The sequence below is a fragment of the Pan paniscus genome, chromosome 15, assembly GCF_029289425.2.
Source record: "Pan paniscus chromosome 15, NHGRI_mPanPan1-v2.0_pri, whole genome shotgun sequence".
Classification (NCBI taxonomy): domain Eukaryota; kingdom Metazoa; phylum Chordata; class Mammalia; order Primates; family Hominidae; genus Pan; species Pan paniscus.
Genome location: NC_073264.2, coordinates 40,222,614 through 40,245,382, shown reverse-complemented (window position 1 = coordinate 40,245,382; position 22,769 = coordinate 40,222,614). Strand labels below are relative to the sequence as shown.

General features: G+C 36.4%; 1 long non-coding RNA gene across 5 annotated transcripts in view; it reads left to right on the top strand.

The window, feature by feature from the left end:
• LOC103783860 (uncharacterized) overlaps positions 1–22,769 on the top strand; it is a 189,665-nt gene that overhangs the window by 19,914 nt on the left and 146,982 nt on the right. Inside the window, exon 2 of one of the 5 annotated variants that reach the window (XR_008620851.1) lies at positions 21,472–21,528. The exons of the other annotated variants lie outside the window; for them this stretch is intronic. This is a non-coding gene — a long non-coding RNA (uncharacterized LOC103783860). The remainder of the gene's footprint in view (positions 1–21,471; positions 21,529–22,769) is intronic. 5 annotated transcript variants of the gene reach the window in all.

The following is a 22,769-nucleotide window of genomic DNA, read 5'->3' as shown; positions in this document are numbered from 1 at the left end:
AGTGGTCTGGTCATGTTTTTGTAGAGCAGCTTTGCTGTACTGGGAAGCCACTTTAGCCCCTGGTCACCTCAAGTACTCTGAAGTCCAAATGCTGGAACGGCTAAGTTGCCTAAACAGCTAAGTTGTCTAAATGGCTAAGTTGCCTGAACAACAGCTTGCTTCTCCTCCTGAGAGTTCCATCCCAGGGAGTCCTGAAGCCTCTGTCAGCCAGAGAACACTGGTGGGTATAGCTAGAGACCCTGGTTGGGTAGCTCCACCCAGTGATGAGAATGGGGTCAGGCAGCCACTTAGAAAGCAGTCTGGCCACAGTTTTGTTTGGGCTGCTGTGCTGTGCTGGGGTACTGCTTCCACCTCTGGTCAGCTTGGGCTTTCCAAGCCCGAAAGCTGGAACTGCTAAGTTGCCCAAACCACAAAGATGGTGGCCTGCCCCTGCTCCTTGGAACTTTGTCCCAGGTAGTTTTCTAATTTCTGTAGGCCAGAGAACACTGGTGGAGGTGGCTGGCCCCAGTTGGGAGGTTCCATTCAGTGAGGAGAAACAGGATCAGGGACCCACTTAAAGATGCAGTCTGGCCATGCTTTCTTAGAGCAGCTGTGTTGTGCTGGGGTACCACTCCTGCCCCAGTTGGCCTGGGCTCTCCAAAGCCCAAAGACTGGAACTGCTAAGTCATCCAAACAGCAAAGATGGAAGCCTGCCCCTTCCTCTGGGAGCTCTGTTCTAGGGAGCTTTCAAATCTTTCTGCCAGAGAACACTAGTGAGGGTGGCTGGAGGTCTTCTCCATGGTTTGAGTTGTTTCCTTGACTAGTACTAGTGCGAGTACCTGAATGTTTCTGTTGAAGGTGCCATATTTACTCACTCCATTTGTTCCTCTCCTTGAGAGCCATACACCTAAGCTGCATCTAGTTGGCCATCTTAGCCACTTCCCCTTATTATCATTTAGTTTGATGTTCAGATTGTCATAGACTTGATCAGTGGGAGCTCATTTAGGCTCTGACACCACCATTACTCAGCTACCACCTCCCCTGACTTGATGCCTGTCTCAGAATCCTCCTCACATGGCCTCTAGATAGCAGGAAGGAAGGAGATTACATTTTAATTCTTTGCTGACATCAAAAGTAGAAGAACATTAAAAAAAATTGATGTTTGCAATTCTTGCATTTTACACTTTAAATAAAAAGCAGCTGCTTTATTTTGTATCTTTTTGTGTTTTGGTTCCCTGTGATGAGATACAAAAAATTTTATTCTTGCTATTTTGTAAGCACTTTTCTGTAACATCTTACAGGTGTGGTTAAGTATTATTTTCAATGAATTAAAAGACAAATTTAACATAATTGCCAGGCAATTTCATCTTCTTAACTTTATTTTTAAAGTATTGAATATGTCTTGAGGTGCTATATAAGAATTTTTATCAGATGAATACAATTTAGAATTCTGGAAAAGAACATCTTGAGGTGATGTTTAAGAATTACTGTCACTTTCAGTGCCTCTTTAAATTGGGTATTAATGGCATGCTCTTCAAACGTCCTGAGTTTAACCAATAGTCCATTATGGGTGTAAATTAAGCAGCAAATGGCTAAAAAAAGTACTCTATAACTGTTTTGTGACCACATGCCCTCTGGCAGCTAGCGTGCCCAGCCATGTGGCACCCTGGGTTATGGGTATGCTCTTTGGATCTGCACTACTAGTAGTTAAAATTACTCTATTCATAACTGAGGGCTTTCAAAATGTTATTTTAAAGGGGAAAATGTTGGTTATTTATGGACTTTTTCCCCCCAAAAACCTTGCCATTGTTGCTTTTAATGACAGAAACCCTGTGGAACACCTGTATAGGCCTCTGAATCCCTTTTGGAATCTGAGAAAAGCATATTTATGCACAAATGCAGAGTTTTGTCTACAACTTAAGGAAGTTTGCATATCTCAGGTCAAGAGTCCCTTTCTTAAATGGTCTATTTTTGTGGTTTGTAGCCAAGGTTAGAAAGTGACACAAAGTGATTTATTCCAAATCAGTAAGAGATCAGAGATTCACTTTCATTTTTGGTTTTCTCTTTGAGAAGAGATTTATGAGAATAGGTTGACACTGAAAACATAGCTTAATTTTGAGCACCTAAAGACTTAACAAATTTGATGAAAATGTTTCAACAAATACCATTTAAAAAAAGTATTTCAAATTAGGCTTCAATTTTCTTCCTATAAAGCAAGTTGTCTAAGCCAGAAAGGGCCAAACATTTTGTGCTTGGAAGCAGTTAGGTTCTGAACGCATGGGAATGTGCATAGTGGAGTACTGTGCCTCAGTCTTGGGCTTTATGGTGTTGAGCATTCTCAGTTTTAATTGTAATAGGGTGATTTGGTGGTTGTCTAATTTCAAATGAAAGACACTTTTGAATTCTACCTGTTGAGCTGATCAATTTGAGATGTGCTCAGCAACGAGGAGGAAAGGCAGATTTCAGACTATCCAGAGTGCCTACTGGCCTTGCACTAAGGTCCATGAGTCAAAACAGCAGTGCTAGTCTGATTGGAAAACTCAGGGAAAAGACTGATCTCAGCTTAAAAATCTGCTGGCAAAGTCAATTACTGAGTTCAAAGACAGTGAGATAAAAAATAGCTAATTATAAAAGTGAGCCGTATGGACTTAATTATGAACAATAAAATGAACTCTCATTAAAAAGGCATAAATTCATCACTTTGCAGCTCAATAAACAGAAAAATGGGAAATTAGCCTATTCTTTTTAATGATAAAAATCAGTAATAGTATTAGTATATTATGCATTTATATGCTAAATATTCTAGGTTTCTTTTGCATTTGTTATTTATTTTTTAAAGATATCTTTTCAAGAAAGCATTGACTTCATTATTTTGTAGGTAAAGAAATCAAAGCTAGAGAAATCAGAGCCACAAAACTAGGAGGTGATACAGCAGAAACTGGAACCCAGGACATGCTGGCATGACTCCAAATTTAAACGATTTATACTCTCCATGCTGCTTCCCTTTAAGACTTGAATGATAAACTCTTGGCACTTTTATTAATATTGTCACACTAGTATTGTTTGTATTGTATTAATCAGCGCACACACCTAAGAGGCTTACCACAGTACAACTTTATTTCTTCCTAATGTAAAGCTCAAAGGTGGGGTACCCTTGGTTGCAGTCATCAGATCTGTGCTGATGGTCACTCTACTGCCTTTAGCATGTGGCTGCTGCCAGTGTAACTAGAGGTGTTGCTATTTGGGCGGCCAGATTTAGCAAATACAAACACTAGACACACAGCTAAATTTGAGTTTTACATAAACAACAGAAAACTTTTTAGTACAAGTATATCCCATGAAATATTTGGGACATTTACATTTTTGATGCTTTTTATATGCTAATCTGGCAACTTGAATGTCAGTGCTCCTGGTAAATGTATGTCTCAAATACTGCATGGAATATATTTACACTAAAACATAATTTAGTTTTTTGAAATTCAAATTTAAATTTGTGCTCTGCATTTTATCTGGCAACTCCAGTTGACATCAAATGGGATGGCTGGTGAACATGGAAGAGTTTCTGGGAAGTTTTTATAGGGCAGGCCTGAAAGTGGCAAATTAGTTTTGGGCACGTTTTCTTGGTAACAACCTATCTATATCATAGCCGCTCCTACATGTAAGGGGGATTGGACAATACCCTACATCAATATTATGTATCTACATCAATATTATGCTATGGGAGGGTGGCACAAATCATAGTTAGGCATCTTAGTATTTCTGCCATAGCACATGAGCAGGTATCACATGCCAATTTGCAGTGGGTCCTATGTCTGCATATACAGGCAACATGTAATAGGAATTAAGCATTTTGTCCTGACAAATCAGGACTTAAACTATAGGCCAGTCTCTAGCTTTGAGACTTGGACAAGTTTCTTTTCCTTTCTAAGCCTCAGTTTCCTCATTGATCAAAAGAGATAACACAGAACATTTTTAGAGAGTTTTAAAAAGAATTAAATCAGATAAGACATGTAAAGTACTTTGCACTGTATCTGGGAATACATGATGGCAGCTACTTCTATGAGTCGTAGTGTAGAAATATTTGCCAATCTTGGAGCTTGCAGTGAGCCGAGATCGCGCCACTACACTCCAGCCTGGGCGACGGAGCGAGACTCCGTCTCAAAAAAATAAAATAAAAAAAAGAAATATTTACCAATCTATTTACTTTGTGTCTTTTTCTGTTCCCAGTGTTTTCTGGTGGCTAAAAGAAAAGAAAAAGCAAGCATGATAAAGACTAATTAAGAGTCGTTCCTCAAACTTCCTTGAAATTAGAAGTTGATTCACTGAAATAATTCACATTTCATAACTCAAAATAAGCAAAACTTTGAATCTTTTTTTTTTCCTTTTTAAACTGACATTTACTGGAACTGGTAAGTCTTGGTTTTTAGGTGGTTGCATTGTGAATTGTAGCTGAAAACATAATAATAATGAAAAAATATAAAATGGTAGTAAAAGTTAATATGCTCTGTGTTGGTAATAGTTAAAAATTACAGAGAAGCTGAATATCTGATTGGGTAAAGAAATATTTTTCAGGCATGAAAACTATTAAATACGAATAATAATGAGTATTCATTACTTATCAGATGTAAATATTTACCTACGCAGTCTATTCACACACACTCAAATTATTACTCTGACTTCTTATTGCACTGCCTTGTAACTTTTTCTGAGCACGCATAGTGCTTGAAACCAAAATTATGTCATTCTTCAGGATGATAGGTCTTATAAAGACTTATCTGTCAAGTAGCCAGCTGTGTTATGGCAGGTCATTCAGATTCTTTCTCCTCTCACTTTAATTTACTTTCGGGAGAGAGATGGCTGGCAAAGTTTAAGCAAGCATGATAAAGATTAATTAAAGAGTTGTTCCTCACATCTCCTTGAAATTAGAGGTTGATTCACTGAAATAATTCACATTTCATAACTCAAAATAAGCAAAACTTTGAATCTTCACAAGAAAATTGAAGAGCTATATGGATTACCCAATTCTTTGCTGTGGAATTGTGCAATTGAATTTAGAATATAATAGAATTTGTGTTTCCAACAAAATCAACTCAGAATAGCTTCATATCATAGAACTAAATTAGACCATAACTCCCTCTAATTAGTTTGGATAGTAATAGTTTTAGTCCTTAATCACGCCTTTTAGTGAAGAATTCTGAAGTCCTTAGAATAAAGTCTATTGTCCTACATCCTTGGGAGTAGTTCTTGTGAGAAGGAAGTTAACAGGTACATTGACAAAATAGGTGATCTGAAGAGTAGTTTTTAATTGTCTATGAGTTTTTTTAAAAATGGAAAACTTGGAAGTGTGATATTATATAATCGCTCACGTGTGTCCATGAAGCATGTTTAATGGTAGAATATACAAACATGATTAAATATTTCATTTCCTGGTAACTTCATTAAGGTTATGGATATCAGTTGAGACATTATACAATATCTTGGTTAGGGGGAGAAAACCCTTCCCTCAGATGATTTATTTTCTGCATCAACTCTTTCTTTCTCAAGAACCAGTCAACATCTGAAGATCAATTCTTTATTGTGTGCAGAAGCCTTTATCACATGCCTTATTCCAGTCTTTAAATCTGCCTGCCCTTGTTATTTGCTATCTTCTAGACTAGGACAGAGAACAACATTATTAGAATATTACTGAGGTTTGGTTATGACACTTTAGTAGGTAGTGAGGTGATGTGGAGATGGTGAGGCAGTTGGAGCATCCTCTCTGAGACTATGAGTTAAATCAAGGAAAAGAAAAATGGGACAAAAATAATTCTTTGATTTCTGTTCAGTTTAAATCTGAGGATAAACTTATGGAAAACAGGTTGTTTATGTTGAAGTTAAAGGCCTGCATAGACAAATGGCATTTAAATCTCTTCAGTAGTGACATTTTCACTGATGACATTAAGAATACATTGAAAACCTGAAGGGCACATGAGAACAAACTAGAGAAAGGGGAAGGGGATGTAACTGTGGGATATGGTGAAGTGTGTTTTGAGGACGAGAACCGTCTTGGAGGGATGGGGTCAGGAGTTCTCAGAAGAATGGCAACGATCTGTAAGATCTGTGTGGGAAAAAAATTGTGAAAATTAACCTGGCAAGCTTATTTTTGTTCCTGTCTCCCTAAATGAATTTTATCTTTCAAATATATTTAAACAATAGGTAGCCATGTTGAGAAGGGAGGAGTCCTAGCTGATAGATGCATTTAGTCTTTTTTATTTTGTTGTCACTGAAAAGTTGAATTAAACCACAGATTCCGGGCAAACCTCTTTTGTATGATTAAAAACATTCATTACATTTTCCTCCTAAAAGCAGCATCCCTAAAGCATGGAAAAATGTTAAAAATGCATTCACATTAAAGTCTGATTATTTTTCTAAATTGGAAAACATGAAAACATGAAAGTGCATTAAAATATTTTTCTAGTGAACAGTCATTAGAGTAATAAGGAGATTGTTGGTGATGAATATCTAGGGGGAACATTAATCATCTTCATCTTTTAGTTTTCTTCTGATAAAAACAATGTTTGAAGATAACCCAATCATAATTGCAATAGAAAGTTTACAGAAAGTAAAATCCATGGACACTGAGGTCAACTTGACCTTTGGGTAATAATTCCAAGCCCCACATTTCATGAAATGAAGAAAAATGAACTTTAAATATATGATTATTTAAACTTTATCCATGAGTTATTGGTTTCACCAGTATCTTCTTACGTCTTTGCTTCTTTTTGTAGCACTTCATTTCTTGGCAGCACCTTTATCTTAAATAATTCAGGCAAAAAAAGGTAAGATGTATTAATAAATGAGCAAAATTTTCCTTAGGTATTGAAAGTTCTAATTAAAGTTTTAATATTGGAAAAGGTTGAAGCTGTTTGCTAAATAAGATTTTAAATGACCCCTAGGCTATTTCTAGCTATCGTACCATGATGCCCTTATCATTAGTAAACATTGCTGGAGTATCATTACATATTATTATGTGGAGGACAATTTGTTAGTAACAAAGTGGAGTAAGAGGTGGTTGCTGTCTAAACTACAATTCAACTGGGGACAGATGTTTATTGTTTTATGGTTTACTGTATTTTAGATACTATTGCTTAGTCATATCAGCTAGTAAGAGACAAGCCTCATGAAGTTAATGAATGAACACAGTCAGAAGTTTTTCCCACTCATGTGAAGTCCAAAATACCTTCTGTGGTAGGCAGAATAATGACCTTCCCCACAAAGACATCCTAATTCCTAGAACCTGTGAATAGGTTACCTTACATTGCAACAGAGACTTTGCAGATGTTATTAAGTTAAGGATATCAAGATGGGAAGATTATCCCGAATTATCTGGGTGGGCCCAATATAATCATAAGGGCTCTGAAAAGAGAAAGAGGGAGGTATTAGAGACACAGAGGCAGGCCATGACAGAAGCAGAGGGACGGAGAGAGAGACTGGAAGATGTGGCACTGCTGGTGTAGGATGGGGCCATGAGCTAAGGAATGACACTGGCCTCTAGAAGCTAGAAAAGGCAAGGAAACAGATTGTCCCTTTAAGGCTCCAGAAGAAACAGCCTTACCAACATGATTTTAGGACTTCTGATCCCCAGAACTGTAAGATAATAAATTACCTTGTTTGAAACCATTGGGTTTGTGATCATTTGTTATAGCAGTGATAGGAAAGTAGTCGACTTTCCATGTAGTCATTCAGGAAGTCAGTCTCTTTTCATTTTATGACTCTGATACAAGGTGTTCTAATCAGCTGCATTTATTTTAGCCAGTGAATGGAGAAAGAATGAGGGATGGCACATGGGAGATTTTTATGAAGCAGGGAAGTAAATGACAAACACAATTTCTATTCACATTCCATTGTTTTCACCCATCACAAGATGTCATATTGACCAAAATTTTTCTTTAGATGTTATGATCCCCTTATCAGTCTAGTACTTTTCTCTATGTCCTTATGACACCCTGTCCATGCAGCTCATGCTAGACATCTTGTAGTCGTTTTTGATACTTCCCTCTCTCCTGGCTCCTCATACTCAATCTGCCACAGAGCCTCAATGATTTTGTCTAACAAGTCCATCAGTTTTCTCCATCTCCAATATCACCATTCTCATCAAAATAGCCATATAACTAAACGCAGGATAGTCCTGCAGCCAGGAAGAATATGAAGGCTGTTCGGTGAGCAGGTGAGCAGTTTTTGCTATGGATGCCAAACTGGTTCATCAGTAGATGCTTGTTATCTCTTCCTCATCCCTATTATCTGATAATGACTTTTTAACAACATTACTTAGTTTTCCAAATGCTGAATATTATAAGGTAAGTGTAAGGCATTTTCCTCAGTTTTAAAGGGGAGCTAGAGGTCTGTAGTCATCTCAAGCTCTTTGAGTTGAAGGTAAAAAATAATGAATAAATTAAAAAACCCCTGCAGAACTCTAATGGTAAAATAACTTATATGAGTCAGAAGACCTAGGGCAGAAGTAAGGCTCAAATTCAAATAATTAAGTTTATAATCTTTATGAAAAATAATTTTTCTTTAATTTCTCAGCACTATTGATGAGTTATGTTGAGGGCCATGAGCCTCAGTCTTGCCTACTGCTTTCTCCAGTTTGGAGAAAGTTAACACTGTAGGGAACATGCGAGTAGAGGTTGTGAGCCTTGAAATATTGCTTTGCCACACTTCACCAGATAAGTTCATTCTCAATACCAGATGGTGCTACATCATTTGTATTTTTACAAATATGCAATTCTTTTATTTTTAAAAGAAGAAATAAGGATCATATTTGTCCCAGAAACATAGAAAAATTGTAACATTTTGCTGCAATCTTGTCTCATGCTCCTATTTCATCTATCATGGCTTATACATATGTTTTAAGATCCTTTATAATACTTTAAAATATCGCTATGTTATAAAGTGTTATGTGTTCACACCAAACATTTAGAAAATATAGGTAAATAAAAAGGCCACCATACTGAACTAGCAACTGTTAACTATTTCATGTATATCCTTTCTATAAATATATTGATCTGTCCACAAGAACTCAACTTTGAAAATGTTCTTACCCATATCCAAGAAGCCATATTAAGCACAAGTTTTCTTTAGACTTTATGATCTTCTTATCAAACACTTTTCTCCATTTAATTATAAGACACTCCTGTCTATGTGACTTCTCATGCTAGGTATCTGGTAGTCATTTTTGGTACCTCCCTCTCCCTTTACCACTCACATCCCTTCAGCTCCCGTATTCAATTTGTTACCAAGTCTTCTTGATTCCACCTATCTTCATCTACTTTTCATCATCTCCCCTGCTGCCACTTGCATCTCGGCCCATGCACATATGCACATATTTCTTCTTGCTCATCACCATGTTCCTAATAACTACTTGCCTTTTGGATTTCATTTTGCCCAGGAAACCTTTTCTTGCTGTTCAGACAGGATTTGGTGTGCCTTTTGTGTGCCATCTTAGTACTGTATGATTACCTCTATTATATGACTTATCACCACAGCATTACAACCTGTTTACTTGTCTGTGTTTCCCATAGTGTTCCTAGTGCTTAGCACAATGCCTGCTCCTATCAGGTCTTTGATACACATTATTGAATAGATAAATGAGCAGTAGGGGGAAAGTAGGACAAATGGGTAAAGGGATCAGTTTTGGCCTCTGAAAGACATGTTGATTCTTGAGTAAAGGAGTGATGTAGAAACAGATGGCTTTAGAACTGGTAGTATTACGGAGAATGAATTGGAAAGAAATAGGATGAATTTAAAGAGTACTGCTGGGACACTGCTGCTGTGATCCATGGGGGAAACCATGAGAACACTGACTCGTTACTGGGCATAGGAAGGTATGAATATGAGGACCTCAACTGAAGAAGCAAAGAGATCTGCTCCTAGTCACTTTGGGGTTAAATAATACACATATGGCTGTCAGGGGTCCACCCCAAATGGCTCAGAGAGGCAATGCTGAAAGGAGGGAATTTGGTTATAGGCTAGAAAGACCTTTTAAGAAAGAAAGGTGGACGATTACTAAAGCTAACCCTTTTCTTTCCCACCATCTGCTCTTCAACAAACCATGTATCTTAGTTGAAATTTTTCTGACTTGGTTACATAAACTGTTTTCTCAGGGTGTGTGGCTCTGACTGCCTCCCCGGAGAAACTTGTTTAACTGTGTATCTAATGGGCTGCTCTTCAGTTTTCTTAGTTTGCATTTTCAACATGGACAAGTTGCAGAAGTAATACAAGGAACAGCACATAACGCAATCTGTCATCCAAAAGTTGGAAAACAGAGCCAGGAGGTTAATTCCTTGTGTTTGCAAATACTGAGAAAACACCACCAAAACAACATGTGTGCTTGTATGTAGGTCACGCGATGGATCATAATTATAAACTTTCATGATAATGCAATTAACAACAATATTTCTGAATAAAAATGAAAAAATATGTCAACATAGAGCCATAATGAGTGAGCAAATATTTGAAGTCTGCTTGCTCTATTCAAGGTATTGTGTATGTGGTGTATGAGTGCAAACAAGTATAGAGAATAGTTTTTGCTCTCAGGGACCTTATACTTTGGATGAAGAGATAAGCTGTAGACCTATGAAAGTGTAAGTAAAATATAAGAGTAACTTAATGTATAGATGTATCATTACTTAGGATTCTGGGTTTTAGATAACAAGTCAACTTAAGAAATAAGCAAAACAGGGGAATTTATTATAAGGAGACAGAAACATATCTCGAGATCAGGAATGCATCAGGGCCTCAGAAAAGGAGCTGGAAAAACTGAAAAGCCACTACCTCCCTTCTCTTCTTCCCTGCTCCTCCATCCTCCCACTGACTCATTTTCTGAGGTGCTCCACAGTCCCCACATTTGCATGTTGCTGACTGGCTACTTGATTCCAATACCAAATTTTTAGTTGAAGAAATATGTTTATGCTATTGGATTAAGCATCCATCCTTAGTCCAACTAACTGCGATTTGCATGGTTATGTAACATAGATAAAGCTGTCAGAGCTCAGAGAAGTCATTTTTAGATAAGGTGCTCATTATAGTATAAATATTTTGTTCAGGGATTATCTGTCCTTATTTTACCACCAGCAGGCATGGCCAAACCACTGAGATTCCAACTGGGTAACAGTTTCCTGGGTTGTAAAAATAATGAGGACTTGTCATAACAGCTCATGATTTGGTCAGGATTTCTATTTGGTACTGTAGAGATTTTTCTATTGAATGGATGTTTGCACATACATTAATCATAGCTATGCTTGTTTGGAATGCCACTCTTCCATTTGTCATATTAGTGAATAGTCACACTTTCCTTTCTTGTATTTCGAAGTTTCCTTTTGGAGAAAAAAGTCTTTGTGGAATAGCATAGGATATATCTTTGTTAACAAATTAATTTTTAGGTATAATAGAGACAAATCCAGCATTAAGGGAAGGTCTGTAAATGTTCAGTAGAACTCTTAAATTATATTGCTTATGTGCAGTTCTCTCCCAAAATTTTAAATTAGTTTCATTCTCTCTTGTATTCAGTCTATTTCAATGTGCTGAGCTTGGTAGGACATATCTGAAAAATGTGGTTCTTCCAAAACATCTTCTTATGTGAGGTCCATGAGACAAAGTGTACACGATTGCCATGCAGTACAAAGGCAGTGGAATTATACACTACAGTTCAAATTGCTTGAACTGAACTCTGTGAAAAGATCTTGGATGGTCTTCAAAACCGTCTTTGACATAATTTTAATAAGGAGGTAATGTATGCAGTGAAGTGGCATTTGTTCACATTTGCATTTGAGAAGGATTAATTTACTAATATTGTTAGTTCCTTCACCTCTTTGCTAGTTTATTACTTAAATAGAGACAGCCAAACTTTTTGTCAGGAGAGCTTGTGAGAAATACTGAGTATGGTTTCATGTAAGGCACTTAGGCTATAGTGATTCTTCATTAATAGGTTAAAAAATGGAAGGACAGGATAAAATAAAAATAGAAATCAATCACAATCCAATATAGCATTGAAAATAATCTCAAAGAACTTTTTAGAAACTTCCAATAGAGAATTTAAAAAATAGAAATTGCTGTTATGGCTGTGTGCTCAGAAATAAAGTCAAGCTACTTACTGCCTTTAAATGAAATTTCAAACTATTAAAAAGCTGTTAACGATAGGGTTTGTATGTAACTGCAGAATATAATATAAACAGGATTTAAACATAAAGTCTAGGGATATGATTCCTTTATTGCTGGATAGAATGCTCATTGATTCATTCACTCTTTGGCCTGGCTCAGAATCTGAGTCCAGATGCCTACCAGTGTCATTCTAGGAAAATGAAATAAGTGGAATTATAATGAGGTTTTTAGTGTAAGGGAGTGTTTCTCCTCCGCAGTAGCTGTGAGTGAAGCTGATGGGACTTTCTGGAAAAGTTAGACCTCAATGTACTCTTGTCTCAATGGCAGCAAGTTATTATGGTTCTTTCTGGTGTATGATGTGGATGTCAGTGGTCTGTCATGTGACTTGCCTGCTTTTCATATCAGTGGGGGGGACTCGAAGGAGCTGGAGGAGCAATTGATAATCTCATTTGGTGTCAATGCCTGAGGCCTGAGCCACACAAATCAGCATCTTTCTGGTGTCACTGGGCTACTTGCTGATGGCATCCTTCCACTCATTTACAGATAACATTTTTATTAAGAAGCTAGCGGCGGCTCAATATAAGTAGTGTGTGTGTGTGTGTGTGTGTCTGTGTGTGTGTGTCTGTGTGTATATATGATGTACATTGATTCAGGGCTTTGACATGGTAATCACAATAAAGCTGTCTCTTTAAATTTTTTTTTGAGACAGGATCTCATTCTGCTACCTAGGCTGGAGTGCAGTGGCATGATATCAGCTCACTGCAACCTCTGCCTCCTGGGTTCAAGCGATTCTCCCAACTCAGTCTCCTGAGTAGCTGTGACTATGGGCTTGTGCCACCACACCTGGCTAATTTTTGTATTTTTTGGTATAGACGGGGTTTCACCATGTTGGTCAGGCTGGTCTTGAACTACTGGCCTCAAGTGATCCACCCGCCTGGCTCTCAAATGCTGCCATTACAGGTGTGAGCCTCTTTGCCTGGCCAACAAAATCTATCTAAAACAAAGGTGATGGGTAAAATAGCCTATAAAATGGCTTCTAAGTCTCAAAAATTCATTGTTGTCTAGATTTTAGAGTTTAGATCTGACTCTGCCACTAACTTATCTTGGTTGATTCACACAATGGCTTTGCTTCAGTTGACTACTTTGCAAAAAACAGTTAAATTTGTTTTATTCTTAAAATTTGTGGTATAGTTATGCCTGAATTCACCCCGCGTATTATATGTATACTATATACCAGGCATTTTGTTAAATGCTCTGAGTCCAAAAGTATGTTTTAATATAAAGTATCGTCCTTTCTCTCAAAGAGTTTGTGGTCTAGTAGTGAAATTGAGGTGTGTAAAAATGCAGCAATACCTGGCAGACTGTTATAAATGTATATATAATAAAATTAAGTTTAGCTATGTGAGTTTATAGTTTTATATAATAAAGCTTCTCCAAAACCATTTTTCTTTGTGCTTTCCTATAATTTTTCTTTATTTAAAAAATCATTTCAACTTTTATTTTAGATTCAGGGGTACATGTGCAGGTTTGTTGCATGGATACATTGCATTATGCTGAGGTTTGGGGCACAAATAATCCCATCACCCAGGTACTGATCATAGTACCCAATAGTTTTTCAACTCTTGCCCTTTTCCTGTACTCCGGCCTCTAGTAGTCCCCAGTTTCTATTGTTGCCATCTTTATGTCCATGTGTATCCAATGCTTAGCTCCCACTTATAGGTGAGAACATGTAGTATCCAAATGCTATTTTAAACAATAGGATTTTCATTTTTCTTGGTTATTTTAGGGGTAAGGTATAAGGAGAGCAGGTGTATGCCTGCATTAGCATGTGTTTATACTAGTGTGCAGGTACAAGCACATTGCTATGTGGACTGCCTTTCAGGATACTCTGTGTGATGTAGCGGAAGTCAGAAGACCAGCTTGTCATTCTCTCTCTTTATCTTTCTATGTGATCTTGGGCATATCACTAAATGTCTCTGGGTATTGTAAATTGAGGATAGAGATACCTTTCTTGGGCAAAGGATTATTCTCTAGCTGAAATGATTGATCAGAAAAGTATTTTGTAAATGGCAAAGCCACGCATAGTTACTCTCGGGAATTTCACTCTCTCTAATTCTTATGTGAGCATTTAAATATTATGAAGACTAGTTGCTTTATGATGATAAAATGTTATAGTTTGCTTTGTACAGATTAAAGAGTCATAAGTGTTTTTAATTTCCTTTAATTCTTCATGGCATGTTCATTCTCATTCTTAATGGCTCCACATGCCTGAAAATTAATTTGCATCTTTACCCAATGTCATATTGTGGCTCTTCAATATACTTGCAGAAAGTCTTTGACAAAGTTTCACATGCATAAAGATTTTCCCTATGTGCATATTAATAACCGATTATAAGTATGATCCAAATTTTAAAATCTTTTTCCCCCACCTTATTCACAAAGGATAATTATATATAGCTTTCACATAATGACTAAAATACTAGACTCAGTGGAAATAAAATTGATTTTTATAATTGAAAAGACTTACAAATTTTAGATCAAGGACAACTACTCCTTGGTAACCCTTTATTTAGTGCATGGATTTGACTTAGCACAAAGTTCTTCAAAGTGAAATCAAGACACACTCTCCCATGTGCTTAAGTCCCTTTGTTCTGCAGTCTGACTTTTCTGACTTGTGGAAATATAAGACTGAACAGGATGTCAGTAGACTTCTTTCTGGGGCTTTCTTTTAAAATTGTTGTATATGTATTATGATTTTAGACTCTATGGAGGAAAAAATAGTTTCTCTCCTTTAAGAAGCTACAGAAACTTAGCAGGAGGTTGGGTTATAAAATGGAGAAGCCAAACATTGACTGGGAGGGGTAATGAGTAGGTGAATTTGGAGCTGGCTGGGAGAGAAGGCTCCCTCTGGGCTTCAGTCTTGAGATGCGGAGATACAATGCAGAGGGCCAAGTGCCCTGTGGAGTCTATCCTACTCTGTGATACATTAAAGGCATCTTTCCTTAGTAGGAGCCATCAATTTAGGAAAGGAAGTAGTTAAATAGTACCAGTAGAATATGTAAGAAGTGATTCCTACCTTTAATCTGAGAGGCAAACTAGAATAGGTGACAGATAGTTAACCAAGAAGTCAGGAGCAACTTTATAGGGTAAAACAAAGATATTCTTCTTCTTTTTTTTTTTTTTTTTGACAGATTCTCACTCTGTCGTCAGGCTGGAGTGCAGTGGTGCAATCTCAGCTCACTGCAAACTCTGCCTCCCTGGTTCAAGTGATTCTCCTGCCTCAGCCTCCCAAGTAGCTGGGACTACAGGCATGCGCCACCATGCACAGCTAATTTTCGTATTTGTAGTAGAGACAGGGTTTCACCATGTTGGCCAGGATGGTCTCGATCTCTTGACCTCGTGATCCGCCCACCTCGGCCTCCCAAAGTGCTGGGATTACAGGTGTGAGCCACCATGCACAGCCAATATTATTCTTTTAAGGGAGAAGTTTTCAAACCTTGTCAGCAGTAAATTCCTTTCTTCTAAGTAAAATTCTACATGACTCCTCACATTTCCTCTGCACCCCTTTCATTTATGAAATACATAAAAATAGAGCTGCTGCAATTTGAAGCAGGCATGGGGTCCAAGCCTCATGTGATTGTCATTCCTACTGTGACCCCTCAAGTAACCTCACGGAGCATGAGGTTCCACAGACCACAGGTTGAAAACCACTATTTCCGGTTATAAAGGAAAACAAATGCTTAGACTGACGTAGCCATATTAGCTTAGTGATAAATATATTTGCATGTTGGTGTTGGCTTTTCTTGTAAATTTTCCCTAGTATCAGAATTCTGCTTTTTAATAAAAGTTGAATGTTAATCAAAGTGTCTGATTATTAGAATGGGAAACAATGTAGAATATCTGGATAAGTTCATCTGATGTTATCTACATCTAAGGAAATCCTGATGATTTGTTTAAATTAGGCACACATGAATCATTGGCAGCAGCCATACAAATTTTAGAAATAGTGTCTTAGAGTACTTGGTATTTAGTAGCCCAGCCTTGCAACATCTAATACATCTTTTGTCCACCCAGCCTTTAGCACAAAATCTTGCACGTTGTAGTTATGCCACGAATGATTTCTTTTTAAAAGATTTTATTTTATTGTGGCTAGAATACTTTACACGAGATCTACTGTCAATAAATTTCTGTATACAAAACTGTATTGTTGACTATAGGTACAATGATATTCTGCAGATTCCTAGAGCTTATTTGTCTTGCTCGATGGAAACTTTATGCCTGTTGATTAGTAATTTCACATTGTTCGCCCTTCTAGCCCCTGGCAACCACCGTTCTCCTTTTTGATTCTATGAATTTGACTATTTTAGTTACTTCATAAGTGGAATCATGCAGTGTTTGCCTTTCTGTGACTGGCTTATTTCACTTCACATAATGTCCTCAAGGTTCATCCATGTTGTCACATATTGCAGAGTTTCCTGCTTTTTAAAGGCTGAATGATATTCCATTATATCTACGTATCATATTTCTTTATCAACTCATTCATCTGTCCATAAACATTTAGGTTATTTTCATCTCCTGGCTCTTATGAATAGTGCTGCAATAAATGTGATAGTGCCAATATCTCTTTGGGATTCTGATTTAAATTATTTTGAATAAATGCCCAGAAGTAAAATTGCTGGATAATATTATAATTCTATTTTTAATTTTTTGAGGAAACACTATACTGTTTTCCATAGTGGCTGCACCACTTTGCACTCTCACTAACGGCGTGCTAAATATTCCAATTTCTCCACATCCTTGCCATATTTGTTGTCTTTTATTTTTTTGATAGTAGTCATCCTAACAGGTGTAATATCTCTTTGTGGTTTTGATATGCATTTCCCTGATGACTAGTGATGCCAAGCATTTTTTTCATACACCTATTGGCCATTTGTATATCTTCTTTGGAGAAATGTCTATTCAATTCCCTAGCCCCTGTTTACATTGGATTATTAGGTTTTTATTTTTTCTATTGAGTTGTAGAAGTTCCTTGTACATTTTGGATTGTATACCCTCATTGGATATATAGTTTGCAAATATTTTCTCATATTCTATAGTTTGTCTTTTCACACTGTTCATTGCTTCCTTTGTTGTGCAAAAACTTTTAGTTTGATGTAGTCTCACTTATTTATATTGGTTTTTGTCACCAGTGCTTTTGGTGTCATATCCATGAAATCATTACTAAGATCAATATCATGAAGATTTACTTCTATGTTTTCTTCTAGAAGTTGTACATTTTCAGGTTTTAGTTTAAAATTTTTAATCTATTTTGAGTTGATTTTTTGTGTGGTATAAGAGTCCACTTTTATTTATTTATTTATTTATTTATTTATTTAGACGTAGCCTCACTATTTTGCTTAGGCTGGAGTGCAGTGGTGCAATCTCAGCTCATTGCAACCTCTGCCTCCTGGGTTCAAGCGATTCTCCTGCCTCTGCCTCTGGAGTAGCTGGGATTACAGGCAGGCACCACCATGTCCAGCTAAGTTTTGTATTTTTAGTAGAGACGAGGTTTCACCATATTGGCCAGGATGGTCTTGAACTCCTGGCATCAAGTGATCCACCTGCCTTGGCCTCCAAAAGGGCCGGGATTACAGGCCTGAGCCACCGCGCCCAGCCTCACTTTTATTCTTTTGAATGTGGATATCCAGTTTTCCTAAAACCATTTGTTGAAGAGGTTGTCCTTTCCCCATTGTATATTCTTGGCACTTTTGCCAAAGATCAGTTGACCTTATATGTGTGGATTTATTTCTGGGCTCTCTGTTCTGTTATATTGGTCAATATGTCTGTGTTTATGCCAGTACCATGATGTTTAGATTACTCTAGCTTTGTGATATTTTTCTGAAATCAGGAAGTATGATGCCTCCAACTTTGTTCTTTTTTCCTCAAGATTAATTTGACTATTTGTGGTCTTTTGTGGTTCCAGTATAAATTTTAGAATTGCTTTTTCTGTTTCTCTACAAAATGCCAAGGGATTTTGATAGGGATTGCATTGAATCTGTAGATCACTTTAAATAGTACAAACATTTTAACAATATGAAGTCTTTAAATCTATTAACATCAAACGTCTTTCCATTTGTTTATGTCGTGTTTAATTTCTTTTATCAGTATTTTTTAGTTTTCATTATATAAGTCGTTCCCCCCCTTAGTTAAATTTATTCTTAAGCATTTTATTTTTTTGTTGCTATTTTAAATATGATTGTTTTCTCAATTTCTGTTTTAGGATAGTTTGTTTTTAGTGTATAGAAATGCAACTGATTTTTATATGTTGTATTTCTATCCTGCAACTTTACTGAATTTTTTATTCTAACAGTTTTTAAATTGAGTCTAGAATTTTTTATATATAAGATCATATAATCTGTAAACAGGGACAATTTTACTTCTTCCTTTCTAATTTGGATGCCTTTTATTTTTTTCTCATGCCTACTTGCTCTGGTGAGAACTTTTAGTACCATGCTGAATAAAAGTGGTGAGAATGGGCATTTTTCCTGAGCTTAGAGAAAAAGCTTTTAGTTTTTTACCATTGAGTATGATTTTAACTGTGGGATTTTTATGTAAGATCTTTATTACATTGAGGTACTTTTCTTATATTCTTAATTTGTTGAGAGTTTCTATCATGAAAGGGTGTTGAATTTCATCAAATGTTTTTTCTACATCGATTGAGATGATCATGTGATTTTTATTCTTTCTTCTGTTAATGCAGTGTATCACCTTAATTGATTTTCATATGTTGAACCATCCTTTCATCCCAGGGATAAATTCCACTTGGTCATGGTGTATGATCCTTTTAATGTGCTGTTGGATTCAGTTTGCTAGTATTTTGTTTAGGATTTTTGCATCTTTATTCATCAAGGATATTGGCTTACAGTTTTCTTTTGTCATAGTGTCTGCTGTTCTTTGGTATCAGGGTAATGTTGGCCTCATAAAATGAGTTTAGAAATGTTCCCCCTTCCTTAATGGTCAGAAGGATTTATGTTAATTCTTTTTTAAATGTTTGTTAGAATTCACCAGTGAAGCCATCTGGTCTCGAGGTTTTCTTTGTTGGGAGGTTTTTGATTACTGATTCAATCTCCATATTAGTTATAGGTCTTTTCAGGCTTTCCAATTCTTCATGATTTAGTCTTGACAGCTTGTGTTTCTAGAAATTTATCCATTTTTCTAGATTATCCATTTCTTTGGTGTATAATTATTCACAGTATTCTCATATAATCCTTTTTATTTTGTAGCATCACTTGGAAAGCCTCTTTTGTTTCTGATTTTATCTATTTGGATTCCTCTCCTTTTTTAAGTTAGTCTAGCTAAGAGTTTATCAATTTTGATTATCTTTAAAAAAACTCAGTTTCTTATTTTGTCTATTTTTAATTTCTTGTGTTTTCTGCTCTAGTTTAAAAATTTTCTTAATCTCCTAACTTGGACTTAATTTGCTCTTTTTAAAATTCCTTGCAGTGTTAAGTTAGGTTGTTTATTTGAGATCTTTCTTTTTTTAAATGTAGGTGTTTATTGTGCTAAATTTCCCACTTAGTGTTGCTTTCGCTGCACCAAGTACTTTTTTCGTGACTTATATCACAATAGATCTATTCTGGAGAAAGTTCCACGTTAGAAGAATGTGTATTCTGCTGCCATTGGGTAGAATATTCTGTATACACCTCTTAGGTACATTTTGCCTATAATGTAATTCAAGCTCTCGTTTCCTTGTTGATATTCTATTTGGATGTTCTGTTCATTATTGAAAGTGAGGCATTGAAGTATTCTATTATTATCATATTGCTATTTCTCCCTCCAGTTTTCTCAATGTTTGCCTTATATATTTAGGTACTATGATGTTGAGTGCATATATTTATAATTATTATGGCTTCCTGGTGGATTGACCTTTTTATCTTTATACAGTGCCCTTCTTTGTCTTTTATGACAGTTTTTGACTTAAAGTGTATTTTGTGTGTTGTAAGTATCGCCACCCCTGCTCTCTTTTAGTAACCATCGCATGAAATATCTTTTTTTCATTGCTTCACTTTCAGCATATGTATGTCCTTAAATATAAAGTGAGTTTCTTGTAGACAGCATATAATTGGGTCTTATTTTTAAAATCTATTCAACCATTCTATTTTTTTTTGACTGGGGAGTTCAATCCATTCACATGTAAAATAATTATAGGAAAGGATTTGCTATAGCCATTTTGTTAGTTGTTTTCTGTTATGCAGTGTTTTCTTTATCAAATTTTTAAAATGAGTCTCTGAAGGGACTGATTAATGTTTTAAATCTATAGTATGCTAAGTCAGGGGAGGCAGTATTTGTGAATTATCTCAACTACATGCATTTGCTCCTATTTCCCATCTGGAAATTTCAAATAGGTTGGTAAGCTTATTTGCCTATTTAAATTGATTGGGTTGGAGTGCAATGGACAGAAGAAGAGGCAGTATCATGAGAGAAGCCACAGAGAGAAGAAATATGGTGTTTGAGGTGTAAGGTCTCCCTTTATTATTATTGGGTGTTGCTAGCAAAACCAATCCTCTGCCCGCCTCAGAGCAAGATAGGTTGTTGTGCTGAGTTTAGTATCAGAGAATTGGATGCTATGTTGTCCAAAGTCAAACAGCGTATGAGGTAGGTAACCTAATAAGGTTATATAAGTCTATAAATGTGAGTGATTGGAACTGGAGGTCTTGAAATAAAATTTTCAAGGTTTGAAAGTATAGAACCTTAATTTTATCTTTCAATAACAATGGATATTACTTGTAAGTAACATTTAATATACTAACCTTGAAATAAAATCTCTGTATAAATAAAAATGTTTAATCACTGTTAATTTTTTTCCTGTGGAATATTCTAATCTGTATTATGTTATTGATAAACATAGGCAATTTTAATGAAAATAATTTTTTTTTTGAGATAGAGTCTAGCTCTGTTTTCCAGACTGGAGTATAGTGGTGTGATCTTGGCTCACTGCAACCTCTGCCTCCTGAGTTCAAGTGATTCTCCTGCCTCAGCCTCCCAAGTAGCTGGGATTACAGGTGCCTGCCACCACACCCAGCTAATTTTTGTATTTTTAGTGGAGATGGGGTTTCACTGTGTTGGCCAGGTTGGTCTCAAATTCCTGACCTCGTGATCCGCCCACTTCAGCCTCCCAAAGTGCTGGGATTACAAGCGTGAGCCATCATGCCCGGCCTAAAAAAAATTCTTAATTTTAGGATATTAACTACTTGAATTTTTTTTTGTGATCATTTCAGACAGATTTTAAGAAGTTACATAGTGGAGTTTTGTTAATTACCTTTCTTAATAGAAGAAAAAAACCCTGATAAGTAATATCCATTCTATTCATTGCAGAAAATGAGACAGTGGTGATGTTTCAGAGAACCCAACTCAAACTGACTTGAACAAGAGGTAGGCTGGAATTTGGAGGTGGTTTTATCTAATGTTGGTTTAATCTAGGGGTGGTCTGAATACCCAGTGATAGCACCAAGTACGAGTTTTTTCCTATCTCTTTATTTGCCTCCTGTGATACTGTTTTTTCTCTTCTAACCATCAAACAAAAGTCCTGAGACTCACTCTCCTTGGATTGACTTAGATAGCATGCCAAGAGAGTGTTATATACTGCATTGACTTGTTTAGGCTTGGGTTCCTTCACCATCCCTGAATCAATAACTGTGGCAGAGCTTGTAATTTTGCTGACATGCTTAAGCCAATCCCCTAAGTACATGATTGGAAATTAGGGATTCTGTTAAGAGTGAGAAATGGGATTGAATATTACTATAGCTATAAAAATTGTCTTTTTGAGTGGATAAGTATTTATGTTAATTATTACTTGAAAAGATTGTTCTTATTTTTATCGATAATTATAATCCTATGTAGCAATTTATGAAGAATCAGGGCTAAGTATTATTAAAAAAAGATAATGAGCCAGGTGTGGTGGCTCATGCCAGTAATCCCAGCAATTTGGGAGGCCAAGGGAGGAAGTTTACTTGAGCCCAGGAGTTTGAGATTAGGCTGCGCACTATAGCAAGATCCTGTCTCTAAAAAAAAAAAAAAAAAAGAAAGAAATTAGCCGGTCTTGGAGTTGCACCTGCAGTCCCTGCTACTTGTCGGGGCTGAGGTGGGAGGATTGCTTGAGCCCGGGAGGTTGAGACTATAGTGAACTGTGATTGCACCACTGCACTCCAGCCTGGGCAACAGAGCTACACCTTGTCTTAAAAAAAAGATAATGTATTCTGGTACAGTTTGCTTGAGTTACCTGATTTATTACAAATACTCCCACATTCTAATATATATAAATAGAAATATCTAGCAATCTGGTACTTTAGGAGTAGGTTTGGGATATCTGTTAAAATAATTGATGAGACTTTTTATGCAATAAGAACAATTCTAAATTTATTTAAAAGTGAAATTCAAGGAGCATGCTGAGAATGCTATATTTCTGGTTGACGTTTGTGTCTTTCTATTTTTTCTCTCAATTAGTTGAAATTTTTGTACCAATTATACGTAATAGATTTGAAAAACTCTCTTCTAATATTCCTGGATTTTTTAGCTTGCTGCAAATCCAAGTTTAATACTTTCAAGGTTAAAAGAGATTTTCCTAATGTTTAGCCCCTTGGTTTGTGTATTTTCCAGAAAAGGCAGATAAAGAC